General features: G+C 35.1%; 1 pseudogene; it reads left to right on the plus strand.

Annotated features, from left to right (window-relative positions):
- The first annotated feature begins 3,770 nt into the window (after positions 1 to 3,770).
- LOC123634674 lies at positions 3,771 to 4,279 on the plus strand (annotated as a pseudogene).
- The last annotated feature ends 18,939 nt before the right edge of the window (positions 4,280 to 23,218 follow it).

The following is a 23,218-nucleotide window of genomic DNA, read 5'->3' on the forward strand; positions in this document are numbered from 1 at the left end:
AAAGATTACAAAACATAACAAGCATTGACAAGAATTTGGAGAAATTGGCACCCTTGTGCACTGTTGGTGCTAAATGAAATAAGCAAGTCACAAAAGAACAAATTCTGTATAATTCCACTTATATAAGGTACTTAGAGTAGTCAAAATTATAGAGATAGAAGGGAGAATGGTGGTGGCCAGGGGCTGGGGAGGAGGGAAAAAGAGTTATTGTTTAATTGGTATAGTTTTAGTTTTGCAAAATGATGAGTTTTCAAGATAGATGGTGGTGATGGTTGCACAACAATATGAATGTATTTAATACCACTGTACTGTACACTTAAAAATGGTTAAGAAGGTACATTTTATGTTATGTGTATTTTATTACAATAAAAAAATCAGGAAAAAAATGGGCACACATTGTATTTTTCTTTCCAAAGTCGAGTTAGCAAGAGTTTTGTGAATCCAAGGAAGCAAGGGAAATCCACAAATTAGGCTTTTGCTAGAAACTAAAATATTCATACTGTCCAGCCCCCTAATGATGAGATTTGGGGAGAATCTGTAGAAACAGGAACGTAAGGCATTTTTTCGATTCTGCTTCAATAAAGCTGCAATGGCCATTTCAGTTCATTTCAGCTTCTGAGTGAGCATATCTCTTAGCTATTAACCGTCTATTAGACCCTAGTGGCAACTGAATCTCCCTGGTAGATAAGTATAATGGATATGTGATTTGAGAACCTTCCTCTTTATTTCATTTTAATTAGTCATTTATCACTAAATAACAGGAAACCAATTCCCTCCTTTGCGTCATTTCCTTGGCGCTCTGTGATCTACTCAGTTTTCTGCTTTCTATTATAACAGTATATAGTCTGATTTCCTGGATGCCTTCTCCTGAGTATCTTCTTATCTTTGAAGGACACTAAATAACTCTGAGGGGTTGGCTGGACCATATGCCTGCTGGTTAGGAGACCACTTACCCTTTGGGATAAGGTTATGACAAGGATCTTTTCAGCAGGTTTTGTGAAATGCAAAGAACTTTTCCAAAGTGGACCACTCTGGTCTTTCTCCAGACTGAATGAAGGACATGAGGTGAACATCAAGCTTTGTCTGTTGCCCTTTAGAGAAAATTTTAGGCTGAATGACCCAAGTGGATTAGTTGATATTTTTGTTTTGTTTTAGACAAAAAAGAAAATGGATCAAATTCTCAATTGTTCAAAAGCAAATTTCCAAGTGGAGAGATTTTCTAAAAAACTTGCATTTTCTTCCTCCCTTCTGTTGGACACCTTTCAACTTAAAGAGAAAATATTTACATTATTTTCCTCTAAAAGGCTAGCTAGAAAATGGTAGAAATTTTACTGAACATAATGAAAAATTTTGATTATCAATAGATTTGAATTATCCATGCTGTTAGATTTAGTTAATACAAATCACAAAGTTAAAATGCTTTATGACTTTTTTTCTGTTACTGGTTTTCATCCTCTTGTAGCCCAAATACACCTACTTCAGAAAAATGTACAAGTTCTGGATATTTTAAAATCCACTGTGACACCAAGCACCCCAGTCTAGGGTAGATCTCTGCGAAAGCTGAAACTTAAAACAAAATTTGAAGGCATGTTTAAAGTATCAGTGTCCTCTTCAGTATTCCCAATTTAGCCTCACCCCTCCCCACTTTTTAACTGGCCTGCTTCTGCAAATCTGGTCAGTTCTTGTAGGATCAGGATAACTCTTCAAATTATGTTCTGTATATTAATAGAAACTCTGGCAGTAACTCTGCTGGTTTTATATGAAGATTTTATTAAGTCCATGCCAGTTTCCTGTCACTGGATCAGCTAATGATGAAAGTTTCTTCCCTAAGTGACAACTTTGTATAATATTAAGGGCATTACATGTGTGAGGGGTGGGGGGGAATGTAGCGGGGAGAGGGTAGGGTAGAAGACAAAGGTTTCTCCACTTCAGATACTGGGTTTCATACTAACACACATCAAAAGAAAATCCTGCTTTCTAACTGCTGCCTAACTTCCTAACTTCCAAACATTTTCTTCTATTTGGCTTCTCATCAAGATGATTCAGAAAATGCTGCTGAAGTGTGGTGCACAAACAGGAAACCAGCTCTGACAGGGTACTTGGTTACTCAAACCTTGTCAAATAAGCTAGGGTTTCCCTGCAGAGCCCAGGGAATGAGTGTCTGCTTGAAAAGATTCCCTCCCATCAAGACATGTGAGAGAAACATAAGGAAGTCTGGTTCTTTAACTAAGTGGAGATTGCATTTGTTTGGAGGCCATTAACTTTATATTATTTTTAGCACTGTGCTGTGTGCATGGTAATTACAGAGGAGGAGTAAAACTCATACGTGACAGCCTTACTATCCTCCCCTTATAACAGTGGCACTAATGAGCCCTAGAATGGGTATCTTCTAAATTCAAAACTTTTAAATTGATTGTTAGGACATTTGACTATGACTATAAAGTCAGAGAAAAGCACATGATTTTAGGTTTTCCAGGCAGGTCTGAACATTTTTTTCCCTTTAAAATTGGTCTGATTAAAAAAATTCCTGGTTGATGGAAATTTGGATTGTTTCCAGTTGGAGATATTATAAATAAAGCTGCTATAAACAGTCTAATACAAGTCTTGGAGTGGACTTATGTTTTTATTTCTCTTGAGTAAAAGCAAACAGTAGATTTTCTGGGTTCTATGGTAAGTATGTATATGTTTTAACTATATAAGCTATTTATATGGTTAAATATTCAAAAATGACTGTTCAAGTTTGCATTCCCACCAGCAACATATATATGAGCATCATTGCTTCATATCTTTGCCAAAACTTGGAATGGTGAGCTTTTCAAAATTTTGTCATTCTAATGGATATGTATTTGCCTTTCTACAATGATGAATGATCTCAAGCATTTTTAAATGTGCTTATTTGCTGTCTGCATATCTACACTGGTGAAGTGTCTATTCAAATGATTTGCTTATATTTTAAAATGTTGTCTTTATAATTAAAATGTAAGCATTCTTTATGTATCTTGTACAAGTTCCGTATCAGATACATCTGTTGAAAATATTTCCTCCCAGTCTGTGGCCTGCCTTTTTATTTTCTTAATGGTGTTTTTTAAAGAGGAAAACTTTTTAACTTTTGTAAAGTTCTATTTTTTTCTTTATCTTTTGTGTGTGTGTGTGTGTGTGTATGTGTGTGTATCTAATCTAAGATAGCTCTGGATAGATGACGATCCCAAAGATTTTCCTCATATGTTATTCCAGAAGTATTTTAGTTTTCACATTTATTAGGTGTATGATTCATTTTGAGTTAACTTTTCTATATTGTAAAAGCAAAAGTCAAGATTCATCTTTTTTTACACATTGATACCTAATTGTTCCTATGCTATTTGTTGATTAGAGGATCCATTCCCCATTGAAATACCTTGACACCTTTGTCAAAAACCAGTGGCCAAATGCGTGTTGTTTTATTTCTGGACTCTCAATTCTGTTTCATTGATCTATATGTCTATTTTCCCGGCAACACTACACTGTCATGATTAATGTGGCTTTATAGTAAGTATTGAAAACAGGTAGTACAAGTTTTCTAACTTGGTTCTTCTATTTATGTGTGTATATTTATATATACACCTATATGTATATAAAAGTCCTTTGAGTTTTCACATAAATTTCAGAATTAGCTTTTTAGGTCTACAAAAGTCTTGCTGGTATTTTTATTAGAATTGCATTAAATCTATAGATTAATTTAGGAAGAACTGACATCTTAACAATATTAGCTTCTTTTCGGCCGGAGCCGTCATCTTCCAGTAATTCGCCAAAATGACGAACACAAAGGGAAAGAGGAGAGGTACCCGATACATGTTCTCTAGGCCTTTTAGAAAACTTGGAGTTGTTCCTTTGGCCACATACATGTGAATCTACAAGAAAGGTGATATTGTAGACATCAAGGGAATGGGTACTGTTCAAAAAGGCACGCCCCACAAATGTTACCACAGTAAAACTGGAAGAGTCTACAACGTTACTCAGCATGCTGTTGGAATTATTGTAAACAAACAAGTTAAGGGCAAGATTCTTGCCAAGAGGATTAATGTGAGTTTTGAGCACATTAAGCACTCTAAGAGCCGAGATAGCTTCCTGAAATGTGTGAAGGAAAATGATCAGAAAAAGAAGGAAGCCAAAGAGAAAGGAACCTGGGTTCAGCTGAAGCACCAGCCTGCTCCACCCAGAGAAGCACACTTTGTGAGAACCAATGGAAAGGAGCCCGAGCTGCTGGAACCTATTCCCTATGAATTCATGGCATAATAGGTGTCTCACGCTTTGTGAGAAGCAGTGGAGAGGAGCCTGAGGTACTGGGACCAGATCCGTGCATAGCCCACTTTGTAAGAAACATAAGAAAAGGAACTTGAGGCTTGCTGGGACCTATGCCCTGTGAGTTCATGGCATAGGAGACAAAACTAATAAAAGCTGATAGATTCTAAAAAAAAAAAAAAAAAAAAAACAATATTAAGTTGTCTGTTCTATTGAAATGATATATTTCCTCCCCAATTATTTAGGGCTTTTTAAGTTTCTCTTCACAATGTGTTGTAGTTTTTAATGTACATATTTTGTTAAATTTATCCTTAAGTATTTTCAGTCTTTTTATGCTTTTGTAATGGTAATTTTAAATTTCATTTTTAATTGTTTATCTTAAGATATAGAAATGCCACTGATTTCTGCATATTTACTTTGTATCCTTAGACTTGATTAAACTCATTTAATTAGATCTTGCGATTTTTCTTTGAGATTTCTTAGAATTTTCTTTTCCTTTTTTAAATTGAGGTAAAATATACAAATATAATTTATCATCTTTACCATTTTAAGTGTACAATTTAGTGGTAATAAATACATTTATATTATATTTTTTCCCACTTCATTTCCCTCCCCCATTCCCATCCTCTGGTAACCACCAATCTACTCTCTATCTTCATGAGATACATATTTTTAGCTCCCACATATGAGCGAGGATATGTGATATTTGTCTTTCTGTGCTTGGCTTGTTTCATTTAACACAATAGCCTCCAGCTCCATCTGTGTTGCTGCAAATGACAGGATTCCATTCTTTTTACGGCTGAATAATATTCTATTGTATATATATACAGCATTATCTTTATTCATTCATACACTGATGAATACTTAGGTTGATTCCATATTTTAGCTATTGTGACTAGTGCTTCAATAAACATGGGAGTGCAGAAACATTCATTTCCTTTCTTTTGAATATGTGCCCAGTAGTGGAATTGGTGGATCATACTGTAGTTCTATTTTTAGGTTTCTGAAGAACCTCCATACTGCTTTTCACGGTGGCTGTATTAATTTACTTTCCCACCAACATTGTACAAGTGTTCCCCTTTTTATATATTCTTGCCCACATCTGCTATTCCCTCCCTTTTTTATAAAAGCTGTTCTAACTGGGGTGAGGTAATATTTCATTGTGGTTTTGATTTGCATTTCTCTGACTATTAGTGATGTTAAACATTTTTCATATATGTATTGGTAATTTGTATGTCTTCTTTTGAGAAATGTCTATTCATATCTTTTGTCCATTTTTAAATTGGATTATTTCTTTTGTTGCTATTGAATTATTTGGCTTTTAGTATTAATATGTTCTAGTTATTAATCCCTTGTCAGGTGGATAGTTTGCAAATATTTTCTCCTATTATGTGGCCTGTCTCTTCGCTTTGTGAATTGTTTCATTTGCTGTACAGAAGCCTTTTATCCTGATACAATCCCAACTGTCTATTTTTGCTTTTGTTATCTGTGCTTTTGTGGTCTTACACCAAAAATCTTTGCCTATACCAATGTCTTAGAGCATTTCCTCTATGTTTTCTTCTAATAGTTTCATAGTTCCAGATCTTAGACTTAAGTCTTTAATCCAAATTTATTTGACTTTTGTGTATGATAAGAAATAAGAGTCTAGTCATAATTCATTATATAGTTATCCAGTTTTGCCAGTACCACTTATTGAAAAGACTATCCTTTCCCTGTTGTATGTTCTTGGCGCCTTTGTCAAAAATGAGTTGGTTATAAATGCATAGATTTATATCTGAATTCTTTATTGTCTTCCTTCTGTTTCTGTATCTGTTTTTATGGCGGTACCAAGCTGTTTAGATTACTATAGATTTGTAGTACATTTTGAAGTCATGTAATGTGATGCCTCCAGATTTATTCTTTTTGTTCAGGATTGCTTTGGCTATTTGGCATCTTTGTGGTTCTATATACATTTTAGGATTGTTTTATCTATTTCTGTGGAGGATGTCATTGGTATTTGAACAGAAATTGCATTGAATCTGTAAATGGCCTTGGGTAGCATTGTTGTTTTTAACAATATTAATTCTTCCAATCCATGAACATGGAATATCTTTCCTTTTTTTTTTTTTTTTTTTTGGTGTCTTCTTCTATTTCTTTCATCAGAGTTTTACAGTACAGTTTTCTTTGTATAGATCTTTTACTTCTTCAGTTAGATTGATGCCTAGGTATTTTATATATTTTTGCACCTATTGTCAATGGGATTGCTTTCTTGATTTTCTTTCAAATTGTTTGCTGTTGGTATATATAAATAGCACTGATTTTTCTATGTTGATTTTGTATCCTGCACCTTTACTGACTTTTTTTTTTTTTTTTTTTTTTGAGGCAGAGTCTCGTTCTGTTGCCCAGCTAGAGTGAGTGCCGTGGCATCAGCCTAGCTCACAGCAACCTCAAACTCCTGGGCTTAAGCAATCCTACTGCCTCAGCCTCCCAAGTAGCTGGGACTACAGGCATGTGCCACCATGCCCAGCTAATTTTTTCTATATATATTTTTAGTTGGCCAGATAATTTCTTTCTATTTTTAGTAGAGACGGGGTCTCGCTCTTGCTGAGGCTGGTCTCGAACTCCTGACCTCAAGCAATCCACCCTCCTCGGCCTCCCAGAGTGCTAGCATTACAGGCGTGAGCCACCGCGCCCGGCCTGAATTTTTTTTATTAGTTCTAATGGTTTTTTGGAGGAGTTTTTAGGTTTTTCTAGGAATAAGGTCACATCATCTGCAAACAAGGCTAATTTGACTTCTTCCTTCCAAACGGGTTACCCCCCTCCCCCCAGCAGTGTGGAAAGGCTGGCTAGGGGGTTGTGCCCAGGAGACTTGGGGAACATACCTTCTACAGCCACTCTATTATATATGGCATCTCCTTTGGCTGAAATACAGAGCAGAGTTTGCAGGGCTGGGGGTGGTAATCCCACCTCCTGCATTTGTCTCTGTCTGTCCTTGGGGATCTTTGTTTCTTCAGGCAGTCATGATGCTTCTTGTGCATTAAGTCAAGGACAGATCTCCTGCCAGGGAATCCAAAAAGTTGGGGAAGCTGGCTAACCACCTCAATTTCACTTTTTTTGATATAGAAACCATGATGAGTTCAAGGGAGATTTTCTGCACATTTAGTGATGGATAGAATAGTAGGGAGGGGCATCATGGTTGTGCAAGTCCAATTTTCCTACTGTCTGCTTGGAGCTTTTCCACTTCTCTGTGGCCCCTGGAACTGTATCATTCTCAGACTTGGGCTCTGGGTTGTTGCTGGTGTAGATCTTGGTGTTGTATGTTTGTTTTTGGTTTTCTATTGGGGGGGAGTAAAGCCAGCTTGCCTCTATGCCATTGTTTTGAAACCAGAACCCTTAGAATTCTGTTCATTAACAATACTGTGCTGCAAATAAAGACAATCTCATTTCTTCCTTCCTTTCAGACCTATTTCTTTTCCTTCCTTGCTTTTTTTTTTTTTTTTGGCCTTGTATACTGTCTACTAGAACAGTGATTCTCATTCCCATTAGTGGTCATTTGCTGTGTCTGGAAAAATTCTTGGTTGACACAAGTGATGCATGTGCTACTGGAATCTAGTGGGTAGAAGCCAGGGATGTTGCTAAACATAGTAAAATGCACAGTCTAGCCCAAAGAAATAAAAAAAAAGTTATCAGGCCCAAAATGTTAATATACTGATGCTGAGAAGCTCTGGTAAAACCTATAGTTATATGTTGAATAGAAATGGTGAGAATGAATACCCTTAAGCTGTTCCTGATGTTAGGGAGAAAGATTTCAGACTTTTACCATAAAGTATGATACTAGCTGTGACTTTTCCATAGATGTCCTTTGTTATGTTAAGGACATTCTTTTCCATTCCTAGGTTGCTGAGAATTTCTATCAATAATGATATTAAATTTGAAAAAAGTTTTTCTGCATCAAAGTAGATAATTGTATGCTTTTTTATAGTATGTTGAATTGGTAACTTGTATTGATTGATTCTTCAATGTTGAACCAACCTTGAATTCCTAAGAAGAAGCACCTTGATCATGATATATTATTAATTTTATTTTATTTTTAATTATTACAGTACATAATAGTTGTATATCTTTATAGAGTATGTGTGATGTTTTGATACAGGCATCCAATGTGAATTAATCAAATCAGGGTAATTGGGGTGTCCATCACCTTAGGCATTTATCACCTCTCTGTACTACAAACATTCCAATTCCATTCTTCTGGCTATTGTGAACCATCCCCTAACTCATTGTTGATCATAGTCACTTCATTGTGCTATCAAATATTGTTCATTCTATCTAACCATACTTTTGCACTTATCAACCATCCTCACTCCATTCCCCCATCCCTGCTATGCTTCCAAGCCTCTAGAAACCATCACTCCACTCTCTGTCTCCAGATCAATCATTTTTAATATGTAGCTACCATATTTGAGTGAGAACATGTGAGATTTGTCTTACTGTGCTTGGATTATTTCACTTAATGTAATCTTCTTCAGTTCCACCCATGTTGTTGAAAATGGCAGGATTTAATCATGTTCTGTGGCTACATAACATTCCATTGTGTATACGTACTCCAATTTCTTTATCCATTCATCCATTGACAGACACTTAGGTTGATTCCAAGTCTTGGCTATTGTGAATAGGGCTAAAGTAAGTATGAGGTGCAGATATTTTTTTGATATACGGAATTCCCCTAAAGGAGGGGAACATACCCAGAAGTGGGATTGCTGAGTCATATGGTAGTTCTATCTTTAGTTTTATGAGAAACTTCCACATTGTTCTCCATAGTGGTTGCACTAATTTACATTCCCATCAGCAGTGTACAAGGGTTCCCTTTCTCCACATCCTTGCCAGCATTCATTATGGCCTGTCTTTTTGATAAAAGGCATTTTAACAGGGGTGAGATCATATCTCACTGAAATTTGATTTGCATTTTTCTTATGAATAATGATGTTGAGCATTTTTTTTTAATTTCAAAGTATTGCATGGGTACAAATGTATTTTTTTTTACAAGGACTGCTGTTGTAAAGCTTGAGTCAGAGTTATATGCATACCCATCACCCAGATAGTGTTCATTGTATCTGTTAGGTAGGTTTTCACCCATCTCCTTCTTCACTCCTCCCCCATGATTGATTTCCATTGAGTTTTACTTCCCTCTATATATGTGTGTGCTCATTAGTTAGTTCCAGTTTAATAGTAATTACATGTGGTGTTTGTTTTTTCATTCTTTAGACACTTCGTTTAGGTTAATGCTCTCCAGTTCCATCTATATTGTTGCAAATGGAATTAAGTCATCCTTCTTCATGGGTGAGTAGTATTCCAGGGTGTACATATACCATATTTTTTTAATCCACTTATGAATTGATAGGTCTTTGGGTTGATTCTACATCTTTGCAATTGTGAATTCTGCTACAATAAATTTTGAGTGCAGGTGTCTTTTTGATAAAATGATTCTTTTTCTTTTGGTAAATATCCAGTAGTGGGATTGCTGGATCAAATGGTAGGTCTACTTTTAGTTCTTTGAGGAATCTGCATGCTATTTTCCATAGACGTTGTACTAGTTTGCAGTCCTACCAACAGTGTATAAGTGTTCTTTTCTCTCTGCACCAATTTCTCTCACACCAGCATGTATTGTTTTCAGACATTTTAATAAAAGCCATTCTAACCAGGGTAAGGTGATATCTCATTGTGTTTTTAATTTGCGTTTCCCTGATAATTAGAGACATTGAGCATTTTTTCGTATGTTTATTTGCCATTTGTCTATCTTCTATTGAAAAGAAGATGCCTTTTGCCCACTTTTTAATTGGGATGTTTGATTTTTTCTTGCTGATTTTTTTCTTTGTACATTCTGGTTATTAGCCTTTATTGGATGTATAGCTTCTGAATATTCTCTCCCATTCTGTAGGTTGTCTATTTGCTCTGTTGGTTATTTCTTTAGCTGTGCAGAATGTTTTTAATTTAATCAAGTCTCATTTATTTATTTTTGTTGTCGCTGTGATTGACATTGGGGTCTTCTTCATAAATTCTTTGCCTAGGTCAATATCTAGAAGAGTTTTTCCAACATTTTCTTCTAGAGTTCTTATGGTTTGTGCCTTACATTTAAGTCTTTTACCCATTTTGAATTAATTTTTGTGACTGGTGAGAGATATGGATCCTGTTTCATTCTTCTGCATATGGCTATCCAGTTGTCCCAGCACTATTTATTGATTAGGGATTCTTTTCCCTAGCATATATTGTTGTCTGCTTTGTCAAAGATCAGTTGGCTATATGTGGATTGTTTTATGTCTGGGTTTCTGTTCTGTTCCCTTTGTCTATGTCTCTGTTTTTGTGTCAGTACCATGCTATTTTGGTTACTATAGTCTTGTAGTATAGTTTGAAGTCTGGTAATGTGATGCTTCCAGATTTTTTCCTTTTGCTTAAGATTGGTTTGGCTATTCAGGCTTTTTTCTGGTTCCAAAGAAAGTGTAGAATTATTTTATAGAGATCTGTGAAATATGGCATTGGCATTTTGATGGGGGTTGCATTGAATCTGTAAATCACTTTGCAAAGTATGGACATTTTAACAATGTTGATTCTATCTATTCATGAGCATGATATGTTTTTCCATTTGTTTGTATCATCAGAGATTTCTTTTTTCCAATTTATTTATTTATTTTCTTTTTTTAAAATTTCAGAATATTATGGGGGTACAAACATTTTGGTTACATATATTGCTTTTGCATCACCCAAGCCAGAGCTACAAGCATGCCCATCTGCCATATAGTGCACTCTGCAACCATTAGTTATGAGTTTACCCATCCCTTCCACCCCTCTCCTACCTGCCTGGCAATCAATGAATATACCTCCATGTGAGCATCTAAGTGTTGATCAGTTAATACCAATTTGAGGGTGAATACATGTGGTGCTTGTTTTTCCATTCTTGTGATACTTCACTTCAAAGAATGGGTTCTAGCTTCACCCAGGATAATATAAGAGGTGATAGTTCACTATTGTTTTTTATGATTGAGTAGTATTCCATGGGGTATATACACCACATTTTATTAATCCGCTCATGAATGTATGGGCACTTGGGTTATTTCCACATCTTTGCAATTGTGAATTGTGCTGCCATAAACATTTGAGTGCAGATGTCTTTATTATAAAATGTCTTTTTTTTTCTTTGAGTAGATGCTTAGTAATGGGATTGCTGGTCAAATGGTGTTTCTGTGTTTAGTTCTTTGAGATATCTACAAATTACTTTTCACAGAGGCTGTACTAATTTGCAGTCCCACCAGCAGTGTAAGAGTATTCCTATCTCTCTGCATCCATGCTAGCATTTGTTATTTTGGGACTTTTTGATAAGGGCCATTCTCACTGGAATTAGGTGATATCTCCTTGTAGTTTTGATTTGCATTTTCCTGATGATTACAGATGTTGAGCACTTTTTTATATGTTTGCTGGCCATTATTCTGTCTTCTTTTGAAAAGTTTCTGTTCATGTCCTTTGCCCACTTTTTAATGGCGTTGTTTGATTTTTTTTTCTTGTTAATTCTCTTAAGTTCTATGTAGATCCTTGTTATCAGCTGTTTATCGGATGTGTAGCAAGCAAATATTTTCTGCTATTCTGTAGGTTGTCTATTCACTATAATGATAGTTTCCTTGGCTGTCCAGAAGCTTTTTAATTTGATCTGGTCCCATTTATTTATTTTTATTGCTGCTGTGATTGCTTTGGGGATCTTCTTCACAAATTCTTTGCCTAGGCCAGAAGCAAAAGATGTGAGCAAAACATACAAGAAATGTGGTATTATGTAAAGAGACCAAACATAAGAATTATAGGCATCCCTGAGAGAGAAAAAGAAAATACACAAGGGCTGGAAAATCTACTTCTTGGAATAAGGGAGGAAAACTTACCTGGCCTAGCCAGATATCTAGATTTCCAGGTACAAGAAGCAAACAGAATTCCTGGGAGACTCAATGTGAAAGACAACCACCACATCACATAGTTATTAGGATGGCCAAAGAAAACATGAAAGAAGCAATCCTCCGAGCAGTAAGATGAATACAGCAGGTAACCTACAAAGGAAAACCTATCAGACTAAGTGTAGACTTCTCAACTGAAACCTTACAAGCAAGAAGGAACTGGAAACCCATCCTCAGTCTTCTAAAACAGAATAATGGCCAACCTAGAATTCTTTATCCTCCCAAACTAAGCTTCTTATATGAGGGAGAAATAAAGACTTTCCCAGACAAGCAATCACTGATGGAATTTGCAAGGACCAGACCTGGTCTCCAGGAAGTACTCAGACCTGCATTATACACTAAACACCATAATAAATAGCTATCAGTTTAAAATCACCCAAAAGTTAAAGTCCAGAACACTGATTTCACAATGGCTCAAGAGGTAAAACAAAACAATAAAAATTTATCCAAAAGTATGAACAGAAATCTACCCCAAATATCAATTCTACCATCAGAGATTTCTTTCCTCAGTGTTTCATCATTTTTGTTGTAGGGATCATTCACCTTCTTGGTTAAGTGTATTCCTAGGTATTTTATTTTCTTTGTTGCTATTGTGAAGTGTATTGAGTCTTTGATTTGACTCTCAGTTTGACTGTTATGGTTGTATAGGAATGCTGCTGATTTGGGTATATTGATTTTGTAACCTGAGACTTTCCCAAGTTTCTATATCAATTCCAGGAGTCTCTCAGTAGAATTTTGGGGTTTTCCAGATATAAGGTCAATCATCTGCAAAAAGTGATAGTTTGACTACCTCTTTCCTGATTTGGATACCCATAATTTTTTTGTCTTACCTGATTGCTCTGACTAGGACTTCCAGGACTATGTTGAATAGCAGTGGTGACAGTGGGCATACTTGTCTTATTCCAGTTCTTAATGGGAATGCTTTCAACTTTTCCCCATTTATTATAATGTTGGTTATGGGTTTGTCATGTATGGCTTCTATAAATTTGAAATATGTTCCTTCTATGCCAAGTTTGTAGAGGGTTTTTACCATGAAAGGGTGCTGAATTATGTCAAAAGCTTTTTCTTCATCTATTAAGATGACCATAAGATCTTTGTTTTTGCTTCTGTTAAGGTGAATCATATTTATTCATCCATGTATGTTGAACCACCCTTGTATCCTTGAAGGCCACATGGTCATGGTGGATTATTTTTTTTGATGTGCTGTTGAATATAATTTGATAGTATTTTATTGAGGATTTTTACATCTATGTTCATAAGGGATACTGATCTGTAGTTTTCTGTTTTTGTCGTTGTTTTATTCTTTCCTGGCTTTGGTATCAAGGTGATACTGGCTTTGTAGAATGAATTGGGGAGGATTCCCTCCTTCTTGATGCTATGGAATAATTTCTGCAGTATGGATACCAAATCTTCTTTGCAGGTCTGATAAAATTTGGCTGTGAATCCATCTGGTGGGGGACTTTTTATTTGTTGGAAGATTTTTTTAGTTGGTTCTTTGAAAAGATAAAAAAAAAATTGATAGACTTCTTGCTAGATCAACCAAAAACAGAAGAGAAGGAGTCCAAATAAGCTCAATCAGAAATGAAAAAGGAGATATTGCAACCAATACCACAGAAAAACAAAATATTATCTGTGAATACTATGAGAATCTCTATGCACATAAACTTGAAAATGTAGAGGAAGTGGATAAATTCCTGGAAACACACAACCTCCCAAGACTCAATCAGGAAGAAATAGATTTCCTGAACAGACCAATAATGTGCAAAAAGATTGAAACAGAAATAAAAAATCCTCCAACAAAAAAAGAGCATTTTTATATTCCTATTTGCCATTTGTATGTCTTCTTTTGATAAATGTCTATTCAGATCCTTTGCCCATTTTAAATCAGATTATATAAATTTTTCTTATTGAGTTGTTGGAGTTCCTTATACAGTCTAGTTATTAATCCCTTGTCAGATGGGTAGTTTGCAAATATTTTCTCTCATTCTGTGGGTTGTCTTGTCACTTTATCAATTGTTTTCTTTGATGTGCAGAAGCTTTTTAGCTTGATATAATCCCATTTGTCAAATTTTGTTTTGGTTGTCTGTGCTTTGGGGGTATTACTCAAGAAGTCATTGCCCAGACTAATGTCCTAAAGCATTTCCCCAGTGTTTTCTCTTAGTAATTTCATAGGTTAAGGTCTCAGATTTAAGTCTTTAATCCATTTTGATTTGATTTTTGTATTTGGTGAGCAATAAGGGTCTAGTTTCATTCTTCTGCATATGAATATCCAGTTTTCCCAGCACAATTTATCAAAGAGACTACCCTTTTCCCACTGTTCTTGGCACCTTTGTTGAAGACAAGTTCACCGTATATGTATGGATATATTTTTGGGATCTGTGTTCTGTTCTATTGGTCTATGTGTCTGTTTTTTTGCTAGTACAATGCTGTTTGGGTCATTAAAGCTCTGTAGTATAATTTGAAGGCAAGTAATGTGATTCCCCCAGTTTTATTGTTTTTGCTAAGGATAGCTTTGGTTATTCTGAGTCTTCTGTGGGTCCTTTTAAATTATTTTTCTATTTCTGTGAAGAATGTCATTGGTATTTTGATGGGAATAGCATTAAATATGTAGATTGCTTTGGGTAATATGGACATTTTTAACAATATTGATTCTTTCAATCCATGAGCATGGAATAGCTTTTCATTTTTTATGTCCTCTTCAATTTCTTTCATCAATGTTCTGCAGTTTTCATTATAAATATCTTTCACTTCTTTGGTTAAATTTATTCCTAAGCATTTTATTTTATTTGTAGTTATTGTAAATGGGATTAATTTCTTGGTTTCTTGTTCAGATTATTTGCTGTTGGCATACAGAAATGCTACTTATTTGTGTATGTTTATTTTGTATCCTGCCACTTTACTGAATTTATTTATCAGTTCCAATAGTTTTTTTGTGGAGTTTTTAGGTTTCTCAAGATATAAGATCATATCCTCTGCAAACAAAGATAATTTGACTTATTCCTTTCCAAGTTGGATGCCCTTTCTTTCTCTTGTCTGATTGCTCTAGCTAGAATTTCCAGTACTATGTTGAATAACAGTGGTGAAGTGGGCACTGTTGTCTTATTTCAGATCTCAGTGTAAAGGCTTTCAGTTTTCTTCCATTCAATATGATACTAGCTGTAGGTCTATCATATATGGCTTTTACGATGTTAAGTTCCTTCTATACCTAATTTTTTGAGAGTTTTTACCATGAGGAGATGTTGAATGCTTTTTCAGCTTCAATTGAAATGATTATATGGTTTTTGCCCTTCGTTCTGTCAATATGATGTATCACATTGATTGATTTTTATATGTTGATCTATCCTTGCATCACTGGGATTAATCCCACCTGTCCATGATGAATAATCTTTTTAATTTGTTGTTGAATTCAGTTTGCTAGTATTTTGTTGAGGATATTTGCATCTATGTTCATCACACATATTGTCATATAGTTTTTTTTTGTTGTGTCTTTGTCTGGTTTTGGTATCAAGGTGGTAAGGCCTTATAGAATGAGTGTAGGTGTATTCCCTCCTTCTCAATTTTTTGGAATAGTTTATGATTGGTATTAATTCTTCCTCGAATGCTCGATAGAATTCAGCAGTGAAGGCACTGGGTCTGGACTTTTCTTGGGAGACTTTTTATTACCACTTCTATATCATTACTTGTTATTGGTTTATTCATGTTTTAGATTTTTTTTCCTGGTTCAATCTTGGTATGTTATATGTGTCTAGAAATTTATCCATTTCTTCTAGGTTTTACAATTTATTGGCATATAGTTGCTCATAGTAGTCTCTAAAGATCCTTTGGATTTCTGTAGTATAAGTTGTAATTCCTTTTTCTTCTCTGATTTTATTTATTTAAGTCATCTCTCTTTTTTCTTAGTCTTGCTGAAGGTGTGTCATATATATTTATCTTTTCAAAAAAATGAACTTTTTTCATTGATCTTTGTATTGTGTTTTTGGTTTTAATTTCATTTATTTCTGCTCTGATGTTTATTATTTTCTTTCTTCTACTAATTTCGGGTTTCATTGGCTATTGTTTTTCTAGTGCTTTGAGATACCTCATTATGTTGTTTATTTGAAGTTTTTTACTTTTTTGATATAGGCACTTATTACAATATAGTTTCTTCTTATTATTATTTTTGCTATAACCCATAGGTTTGGTATGTTGTAGTTTCATTGTCATTTGTTTTGAGAAATTACTGAATTTTCTTCTTAAACTTTTCATTGACCAACTGATCATTCAGAACCATATTGTTTATTAATAATTTCCATGCGTTTATGTATTTTCCAATGTTCTTCTTGTTATTGATTTCTAATTTTATTCCACTGTGGTCAAAGTACTTTGTATTATTTTAATTTTTTTGGATTTTTTGAGACTTGTTTTGTGGCCTAACATATGGCCTATCCTTGAGAATGATCCATGAGCTGAGAAGAAGAACATGTATTCTGCAGCTGTTGAATGAAATGTTCTGTAAATATCTATTAGGTCCATTTGGTACAGAGTGGAGATTAAGTCCAATGTTTTCTTTGTTGATTTTCTGTCTGGGTGATCTGTCCAATGCTGAAAGTGGAGTGTTGAGGTCTCCAGCGATTATTTCATTGGGGTCTATCTCTCTCTTTAACTCTGATAATATTTGCTTTACATATCTGAGTGCTCCAGTGTTGGGTGTATTATATTTAGAATTGTTATATCATCTTGCTGAATTGACTCCTTTATCATTATATAATTACCTTCTTTGTCTCCTTATAGTGTTTGTCTTAAAATCTATTTTATCTGGTAAAAGTATAGCTACTCTTATGCTCTTTCGGGTTACCATTTGCATGGAATATCTTTTTCCATCCCTCTATTTTTAGTTTATGTGTATCTTTATAGGTGAAGTATGTTTCTTGCAGATAATATATAGTCTGCTCTTGTTTTTTTTTTTTTTAATCCATTCAGCCACTGTATGTCTTTTGATTGGAGAGTTTAGTCCATTCACATTTAACATAATTATTGGTAGGTAATGTTGTTATTTGAATCCTGTTTGTTTTGTAATTTTCTCTTTCTTTCTTTCTTCTTTCCTTCCTGTCTTCCTTTGTTAAAAGTGATTTTCTGTGGTAGTATGTTTTAATTTCTTGCTTTTTGTTTTTTGTGTATCTGTTATAGGTTTTTTGATTTGAGGTTACTATTAAGTTCACAAAAAACAGTTTATAACCCATTATTTTAAACATATGACAACTCTACTTACAAACAAACAAAGAAACAAGCAAAGAGAAGTCTAACAGAAATTCTACCCTTTAACTCCATCACCACCCCCCTCCCCCCGCTTTTTAGCTTTTGTTTTTTTCCATCTATATATTTTCACACTATGAATCAAAAAATTGTTGTAGTTATTTTTGGTAAGTTTGTCTTTTTGTCTTCCTACTCAAGATATAAATGGTTGATACACTGCAATTACAGCAATAGCGTATTCTTTATTTGTCTACTCACTGTTACCAGTGAGTTGTATACCTTCAGACGATTTCTTGTTGTTCATTAATGTCCTTTTCTTTCATATTGAAGAACTTTTAGTATTTCTTGTAGGACAGGTCTTGTGTTGATGAAATCCCTCAGTTTTTGTTTATCTGGGAAAGTCTTTATTTCTCCATGTTTGAAGGATAATTTTGCAGGATATACTATCCTAGGGTTAAGGTTTTTTTTTCCTTTAGTGCTTTGAATATGTCATACCACTCTTTCCTTGACTGTAAGGTTTCCACTGAGAAATCTGATGCCAGATCTATTGTAGCCCTTTATGTGTTACCTTTTTCTTTTGTTCTTGCTTCCTTTAGGACCTTTTATTTATCCATGACTTTTGGGAGCTTGATTACTAAATGCCTTGAGGTAGTCTTTGGGTTAAATCTACTTGGTATGCTCTCACTTTCTTATACCTAAACATTGATATCTATGGCTATGTTTGGAATTTTCTCTGTTGTTATTTCTTTGAATAAACTTTCTACCCCAATCTCTCTCTCTCTACTTCCTCTTTAAGGCCAATAACTCTTAGATTTGCCCTTTTAGGCTATTTTCTAGATCTTGTTAGGCATGCTTCATTTTTTTAATTCTTTTTTCTTTTCTGACTGAATATTTTCAAATAGCCTGTCTTCAAGCTTACTAATGCTTTCTTCTGCTTGATCAATTCTGCTATTGAGAGAATTTGATACATTTCTCAGTTTATCATTTGAATTCTTAAGCTGCAGAATTTTTTGCTTGATTTTTTTTTTTATTATTTCAATCTCTTTGCTAAATTTCTCTTATAGGATTCTGAATGCCTTCTCTGTGTTGTCTTGAAGTTCATTGATTTCTTCAGGGCACCTATTTTGAATTCTTTGTCTATAAGGTCACATATCTCCATCACTCCAGGATTGGTCACTGATACGTTATTTAGTTCACTTGGTGGGGCCATGTTTTTCTGGATGTTCTTGATGCCCTTGGATATTTGTCAATGTCTGGGCACTGAAGAGTTAGATATTTATTTTAGTCTTCACAGTCTGGGCTTATCTGAACCCATTCTTCTTGAGGAGGCTTTCCAGATATTCAAAGGGAATTGAGTGTTGGGATCTAAGTTTTTGGTCACTGCAGCCATATCAGCACTGAGGGTGCCACAAGCCCAGTAATGCTGTGACTGTTGCAGACCACCCTGGTGGAGTTGAGTAAAATATAGGAGAATTCCCTGGATTACTGAACTAAGTCCACCACTCTTTTCCCTCACTCTCTTTGCTGAACTGCTGGAGTTGGGGAAGGAGTGATGTGGGCACTCCCTCATGGCCACCAGTGCCAGGTCACACCTGAAGCCAGACCAGTCTCACCCAAAGCCCATGGTGACTGTTGCCTGGTTACTTCTGATGTTTATTCAAAGCCTAAGGGCTCTTTAGTCAGCAGGTGGTGCATCCTGCCAGGACTGGGTACTTCTTTTCAGGGTAGCATGTTTCCTTCAGGGTGGGTCTAGAAATGTCATCCAGATATTAAGGCCTGGACTCAGGGGCTTCAGGATTCTACCTGGTACTTTATTTTCTTGTGGCTGAACTGGTACCCAAGTTGCAAAACAAATTCTTTTGAGCTCTTTCCTTTCCTTTCTCCAAGTGGAAGAAGACTCTCCCTGAACCACACTCCTTGTAGTTGGGAGAGGGCACTGGCTTGGTTGCTGCAGCTAGTTTCTCACAGGTTCCTGTGTACCCCAAGTCCACTGGCTCTGAGCCAGCACAGCTGCAAGAATTGCTCAAGGACTACAGACTTCCTTATAGATTTTAGTCCCATTCCCAGGCTGCTTTTTGTCAGCCAGTGGTGGGGCTGGCCAGGACTCAGGTTCAGAGTGGAAGCAGAGAATTTCCCTCTAGCCAGGCTGGTCTAAATGTTTCCTCGATGGGCAGTTACAGAATTCTGCCTTGTGCTGTGTTTTCCTGTGTCAGTGTGGCCATGAGTTTCAATGCAAAGTCCAACAGTCACTGTACTTTCCCTCCCCCAGGCAAACAAATTCTCTCTCTACTCAGCGTGCTGGCATGGCACAGCCAGGGAATGAGGGAGGCATGGTGTAGGCAATGAAAGATTGTCTTTTATGTTTTACTCTGTGCCTCTTTCCTTGATATAATGACAAAACCAGGTAGTATGATCACTCACCTGATTTTTGGTTCTTCTGAAGGTGCTTGATTGTGTGGTTAGTTGCTGAATTTGGTGTTCCTGTGGAGGGATGATCACTGGTTTCTCTTTGTCCATCTTGCTCTGCTCTCTTTTTCTATATTATTAATTTTATATGCTGATGGACTTGATTTGTTAAAATTTTGTCAAGGACTTTTGCATCTATGTTCATGAGGGATATTGAGCTATGATTTTCTTTCATTATGTCTTTGTCTGGTTTCAATAGATAATGTTGACCCATAAAATAAGTTGGAAAGTGTTCGTTCCTCTTAGTTTTTAGAAGAATTCTTATAAAATTTGTATTATTTCTTTCATAGGTTCTTGGTAAAATTCAACAGTGAAGACATCTGGGCCTCAAGTTTTTTGAGGAGGCAGGCTTTTAAGTGTTAATTCAGTTGCTTTAATAATTAAAGGCTATTTAGGTTATTTATTCTTAAATAAATTTTAATAGTTTGTGTCTTTGAGGGAATTTTTCCATTACCATGTGTGCTATAAAATGTATAGGCATAAAGTTGTTCATAACATGCTTTTATTGTCCTCCTAATTTCTGTAGGATCCAGTGATGCCCTTCTTTCAATTCTGATGTTGGTAATTTGTTTCTTCTTTTTTCTTAATCAGTCTAATCAAGAAGTTTGTTAATTTTATTAGCAAAGTTTGTTGATTTTGTTGGTGTCTTCAAAGAGCAAAGTTTTGGTTTCATTGACTTTATCGATTTTATGCTTTAAATTGCATTAATTTTGTTCTCATAATAATTTTTTCCTGTCTTCTGTTTGCTTTGTGTTTTATTTGCTCATCTTCTTTCTAGATTCTTAAGGTTGAAGCATTGATTATTGATTTGAAACCTTCTTTATTTCCAATATAAGTATTTAGCAGTATAATATTTTCCCTAAGCATTGATTTAGTAAAGTCTCACAAAATTTTTAACTGTTTTATTTTTATTTAATTGACATACAATAAAAGGCATACACTTAAAGTATATGATGTGATAAATTTGTAAACATATGTGTACTCAGGAAACCATCACCATAGTTAAGATAATGAACATATTTCATCACTCCCAAACATTTCCTTATGTCCTTTTATAATCTTTTCCTTCTATTCTTCCTCATTTGCCCCCATTCCTCTAGGTAATCATTGATTTGCTTACTATTACTATAGATTAGTTTGTTTTTCTATACTTTTATACAAGTGAAATTACATAATATGTACTCTTCTTTATGAAGCATAATTATTTTGAGGTTGATCCATGCTATAGTGTATATTAATAGTTCATTTCTTTTTATTGCCTTAGTATTTCATTGTATGGATATACTATAGATTTATCCATTCACTTGTTGTCTGTCATTTGAGTTGTCACCAGATTTAGGCTATTACATATAAAGTTGTTGTGACTATTTATGTATTCTAAATATATGCTTTAATTTCTCTTGGAATGAAATATTTAGGAAATTTGGGACATATAGTAGATGTATAATTTTTTAAGATACTGAAAAACTATTATTCCAAGTGGTTATCCACTTTACATTCCTACCAGCAGTGCATGAGAATTACATTTGCCCTCTTACTATATTTGTCCTTAAATTTATATTTCATTTGAATATTCTAACTGAAAAAGTCTCTTTTTAAAATGCTTTAAAATATAAGATATCCATGTTGACATTTCATTTATGAAACAAAGGCCTTCAAATGTAATCACTCTTAGGGAAAAAAATGGAAGGAGCAGGGTGGTTCATTTTCACTACAAATGCAACTGTTTGATTTAGTTACATCTTGGTGTCAAAGCTGAGTTGTGAGCCTGGATTCTCCTGGTAGCCATGTTTAGAGCTGGCCTAAGAGAGTGGAACTGGCATGCAAAGAAAGGAAAAGTTAAAGAGAGAGGGAGAAAAGGAGAGGATAAAAAGTAGAGGGGGGATAGATTGATAGAATTCAAGCCCTTGCCTCTAGCATTTGATTACACAAGACAATATATTCTACTTTTTGCCTTAAAGAGAGTGGTATATTCCATCTTTGCCCACAGATACATATCCTAGTTGATGAGGCCATAATAACACAGGAAAAAATAAATTAACAAGATAGACTATAACATCCTGCTAATTAAGTGATACTTTTCTACCTCTACCACATCCCTTCCCAGTCTAAGGCTCCTATCCAATGCTCCTACCCAATCAGGCAATTGTGAAACTGGAAGTCAATCCACTATGAGCCATTGGAGGTAGAAAGAAATTGTATGGGTTTCTGGTTTTCTGAGAGCCTTATATCTAATGAAAGTTTTGAGACATGTATCTTGTAGACCTCTACCTGGAGTCCTATAGCGTTACCACCCCCTCCATCTCTTGTGTTTTTATAAAAAAAAGCTTATCCTCTTCCTTTTCAAGGGCCTGCAGGAATTTCTATGAGAAATGTGTGTGTAGATGGAGGGCATTTAATTAATCATACGTCTGCTTATAAACTATTGGTAGAATTTTATAATGTTATGCCCCTCTAATTTTAAAACCCCTAGTCTGATTTTGTCACCATCAGTGAGTTCTCACATCTATTTTGACTTTTCAAGTGGAAAGGTATTGTGTTGGACATGTTCACAGGCCATTTTACATGTTCAAAAGTTGTTCACAGATAAAACATATAAAAAGATTAAACCTTTGTCTTGCGAATAAACAAACTGGTTTAAAATAAGTCTTTAGTCTACCTGGGGTGGTCCACTTATCCATGAAGAAACTTTCACTAATAATTGGTATGATCAAGAATTCCTTCAAAGCATTGTCATGGTATATACAGATGTAGACTTGAGAACTCTTACACAGTTTGAAATCTGATTAACTCCAAAAATACCGCTGTTTATGCTTAGTCTTGCCAACAAAAAGGTGCTGAAGTTATACTTTACATTTTGTTAACCAAGGGCTAACACTTTTCTCTAAGGCTCTTTATCTCAATGTCAGACAGGATCATTTTAATTGAATATCATAGAATGCTGACAAGGTCTATATTTTTGATATCTAGAAACTCCTAGATGGTGGTCCTTTGATTACCTACTTTTTGTCTCTTAGAAAAAAAATTTAGTCAGATGAGTGACTATAAATGTATTTACAATTTCTTTGTGGATCCCAGGGTTCATTGGTATAATTTAACTTAATAAATATTCCACACAAAATCCAAGTAATGAAAAAACTAACTAGCTAAGGTCATGTGGGCAATGGAAAAGTAGAGGATAATTTTCAAGGTGATTGAACTTGCAGAGTAGATAAACTTCAAGGTAGTAATAGGGAAACCGTGCCTAGAAGGGCAACACCCAGGTCTACTTC

The sequence above is a fragment of the Lemur catta genome, chromosome 3 (assembly GCF_020740605.2).
Source record: "Lemur catta isolate mLemCat1 chromosome 3, mLemCat1.pri, whole genome shotgun sequence".
NCBI lineage: Eukaryota > Metazoa > Chordata > Mammalia > Primates > Lemuridae > Lemur > Lemur catta.